The 4,683-nt window shown below is 36.7% G+C and overlaps 1 protein-coding gene across 1 annotated transcript in view; it reads left to right on the plus strand.

Moving 5' to 3' along the window:
* The window catches only part of MBTPS2 (membrane-bound transcription factor peptidase, site 2), a 100,871-nt gene that overhangs the window by 78,902 nt on the left and 17,286 nt on the right, over positions 1 to 4,683 (plus strand). The gene's annotated exons all lie outside the window — the stretch shown is intronic.

Below are 4,683 nucleotides of genomic sequence, written 5' to 3' on the forward strand. Positions count from 1 at the left end.
ATATTTATCTATATCTATATATATATCTATATATATATCTATATCTATCTATCTATCTATCTATATATATATAATATTTTTAGTTGACTATTTGCAGACTTTAGAAGCTGCTCCTTGAGAGCATGAGGACAGGGTCTGTTTGCAGTATCATACATAATCATGAAACTGCTGCTAGGATGTTCACACCTGTTACTTCAAATTAAAAACCCTAGGCAACTGCCTTGGTCATTTACTTTTGGCTGGGTTAGGCTGTCTGGTACCAGTCTGTACCCAGTTGGGCAGGTGCAATAGTGCATAATTCTTATTTGAAATAATTCCATGAACTATTTGCAGACTTTAGAAGCTGCTCCTTGAGAGCATCAGGACAGGGTCAGTTTGCAGTATCATACATGATTATGAAACTGCTGCTAGGATGTTCACACTTGTTACTTCAAATTTAAAACCCTGGGCAACTGCCTTGGTCATTTACTTCTGGCTGGGTTAGGCTGTGTGGTACCAGTCTGTACCCACCTGGGCAGGTGCAACACTGCACAATTCTTATTTGAAGTAATTCCATGAAAAATTATCTGGTCCACAATGGCAGTGATGCTGCTTTAGAGAAGTCCTGTTGTAGAGAAAATTTAAGATATAAATAACATAGATTGCCTCAGTGTACTTGTTAACACATCATTATTACACAAAATGTTTAGGTGGAGAAAATGTTATGCTCTACCACCCTCAAGGCTACTAAGCCATTCTGGGCAGTTTCTGAGTCCAGAGGGGTGATCTGGTGCCAGCTGCACCATATAGGAGACTAGGTCCCCAGAGACTATGCAATCTAATGATCCTTTATGCCCCTCAAAATTGTTCATGACTTATTTCTCTAGCTTGTTTGGTGAGGAAAGAGTACAAATATAATGCCCAATTGGGTGAAAGATGATATAAGAAATAGTATAAATAGGAATATTTTAATTATGGAAAAGAGATAGTGTGCAATAAAAGTGGGGACCCTATAATTAGTGGGTATAGATTATTTTTCACAGTTGTGTTGAGACTAGCAATTTGAAGAAAGTTTTAGCTCTCTTCGTAAATTAATTTCACTGGAGTAAATTCCTATCAATCAAAGGATTTTTTTTAATGATGCTATGAAGGGAAATTCAAAAACCTTACCTGTTATAATCTTAAAATAATACAAAGGAGCTTAATACAAAGAAGCCTCTAACAATACCAAAATTTAAACTATATTTACAGTCAAAATCACAAAACAAACCAATGACAGAGGAAAAATTCTTTTATTTATCACACAAAAGATGATATTCTTTTATTTGAACACTCACAAATTTGTAAGAAAACTATAACTCAGTACAAAAAAATTAGTAAAGATGTAGACAGATAGTGATTAAAATAGACAAAAACATAACAGCCTTTAAATAAACTCGGAAAATAAATAATCCCATGCATATTTAAAAAGAAATCAAGACAATGAACTTTTACACCACAGTCTGTGAAACTAAAGATACATCTGCATCCAGTACTATTCAGAGGGTTGAGAAACAGGCATTTCCTGTATGAAATATATTGAAAGCATGCATCAATTCAAACTCATTGGAGCTCTATTTTTTTTTAATAGTAAGTAGTAGGAGGTTTTTATTTATTTTTTTTTCAAATAATTTTTTTATTTTTATTGTATTATTTTTTACGTGTACCGTCAAATCAGATTTGACTGGTACAGGAGGAGATTGGCCCTCCTTCTCCAGCAGAGCATCTGGTGGATTTGTACCACGTACCTCTGGGATTGCAGTGCAGCGTCTTGCCACTAGGCCACTAGAGCTCCCTGTGGAGCTCTGTTTTAATGCTCATACTTTTTGACCCATAATTCCCATTTCTGGGTAATCTTCTATCTCTTCACAGATGCGTACTTAGAAGATTTTGAGCAAAGCTATTTCTTAGCACATCATATGACTTAGAAAATTGCTGATAACTTGAGTGACCATTAGTAGGAACCATACAGATACTTCTATATCTTTATGAAGGAGGTGATTCTAGATAAATGCCCAAAATTTACCAGCTAAAAAGAAAATGTAATATCACTATTATTTATAATTGACTTACAATAATTAAACTTTTTTATTATAAGTAAATAACTTGATACCAATAGGGTTTTAAAAGATTTCAGAATAGGAAATGCAGCTCTTGCTGCGTCCTATGATCTTAAGTATTTATAATGGCCATTTTCAAGCTACTAAAGAGAAACTCCTGGAGGAGGAATTGAAAAGAGGTATGGACAGCATGGTTATTTGTCTATAATATGATCTGCTAGATTGGGCCCCATCTATCTTGGAATTTAGCAACATCCAACACTTTACAAATATCAGAGGAACGTTTTCAATGGGACATATAACATGTATTAGCTAGACTTCTGTCTGCAGTAATAAAAGCTTAAATGCGTTATACATTCTATGTGTAAGTAGTTCAGTACTTATAAAGATGATTTTGTGATCCTGGAGACTATTTTGTGAGTTTTCCTATTCCCAACATACATCTCAGGTACTCTCCTAAGTAGATATATTCCAGCCAGCAGTAAAAGAGGGCCTCAGTACTTCCCCTCACATCTGAAATTCAGTTGTAGGTGGCCTAACTCAGCTTCATAAAATTTTGATCTCACTAGTGGTGGTTTTAGGTTCCTACAAATGGTTGAAATGGCAATGGGAAGGTGAGGGAAATGGTGGGGAAAGGTGCGCAGGTGGGGGCATTATTCCTCCGGTAATTAAGGAATAGTAAACACTCAGGTGTTTAGCAAACCTGCCCAGCAAAGAATTTTACTGCCCAAAGTGCTGGAAATAAGCCTTTACCTTCCACTAAATAATAGGAGGAGAAAATAGTTGTTAGGGGGATGTAGTGCTGTTCTTTGAATCAGTTAATAATTGTGGCTCTAGGGAGCTCTGATAGTGCAGCATTCATTCGCTTCCTTTTCTGATATGAATACTAAGTCCACCACGATGAAACCCCTCCCTGGTCAGGGAATTAGGTGAGGTGCTACTAGACAAACTATACAACTCTGACAAGGAATGCACCATCTTAGATGTTGAGGAAAAACAATGTCTTGCAAGTGTCTGTGTGTTTGTGTTGAGTATTTCTGTATGTGGACACACAGCTAATATGCATAACAACCTATCACTATATGCCACTCACATACTTCATTTACTAAAAGTGATGTGATTTTGTTTCATGGCTAATAGTGTTAAAAATTCTTTTAAATTCTCCATCCACAATGATGTCTCCTGTTGGTCCAGTAGTAAGAACCTTTGTTTTCTTGACATTGAGATGCAATCCCTAATGAAGGCTGTATTCATTATTTCATATTCTGCAACAAGTGCTTTAAGCACTCCTCACTTCGAGGAAGCAAGTTGTGTCGTCTGCATAAGGCAGGTTATTGATGAGTCTCCTTCTGATCCTGATTCCATGTTCCTCTTTATAGAGTCCAGCTTCTCAAATAATTAGCTCAGCATACAGATTGAGTAGGTATATAGAGAGAATACTCTGGCACACTCCCTTCTTATATTTAAACTGTGTAGTATTCACTTGCTCTGTTTGCACAACATCTTTAATATTATGAGGCACTGTTACAGTAAAGTAAACCTTAGCTCCCTCATAATATTGAGCAACTTCAATTCCATGGCTGCTGCTGTGGATTAGGTTCATATCATGACCTGTGAATGCAACCTTTTTTTTATAGATGGCATCAAATTAACTTGGGCCAATTTCAAGCCACTAAGACAAGACTGCTACCAGGACACTACAAATTATTGAGGAGCCATGATGCATCTGAGAGCTGGGCAGTGAATAAAGATGACCAAACAATTGATACCTTTTGAATTATGTTAGAGAAGAGCATTGAATATCCCATAGACTGCTAAAAAAACAAACATAGGTCTTGGGGAAAATTAATGCCAGAGTGCATGTTAGAGACAAGAATGGTGAAACTTCATGTCACATATTTCATATGTTACTAGGAGAGGTTATACCCTGGAAAGGGATATGCTTGGAAAGAGAGGAAGACCTTCAATGAGATGGATTGGCAGAGTGACTACAGAAGTGAGCTCAAATGTGTCATAGATGATGAAGATGGAATAGGACAGGACAGGGTTCATATATGTTTATATGGTCACTGTGATCCATACTGAACAGCACTGACTAACAACAATCAAGTTAAAATGAAAACATAGTAGATTGGGGTGAGCACTAATCCAAAGACTGTAATGTCCTTAAAAAGACACACAGAGAAATATGCTATGTACAAAGAGGCAGAAATTGTAGAGATGAAATTGCAAATCAAGAAAACAGCAAAGTTTCCTGGAAGCTCCCAGGAGCCTAGGGGAAAGGCATAGGATGGTTTCTTCAGAAATAACCAACCTTAGGGAGCTCTCGTAGCCTAGTGACATGAAGCTGTACTGCAGTCCCAAAGGCGTGAGGCTTGAATCCACCAAGATGCTCTGCTGGAGAAGGAGGGACAATCTCCTCCTGTACAGTGAGATCCAATTAGATGCTACAAAAAAAAAAAATAATAAAAGTTAAAAAAAATAACCAACCTTGCTGACACTTTGATTTCAGAAATTTCTGTTGTCTTAAACCACCTAGTTTGTGTTGTTTTATTTTTTTTAATTTTGTGTTTTTGTGCCAAGAAATCTGGAGAATGACCACTTT

This window comes from Elephantulus edwardii, unplaced genomic scaffold (genome assembly GCF_000299155.1).
Source record: "Elephantulus edwardii isolate Elephantulus edwardi_28Jun2011 unplaced genomic scaffold, EleEdw1.0 scaffold00260, whole genome shotgun sequence".
Taxonomy (NCBI): Eukaryota; Metazoa; Chordata; class Mammalia; order Macroscelidea; family Macroscelididae; genus Elephantulus; species Elephantulus edwardii.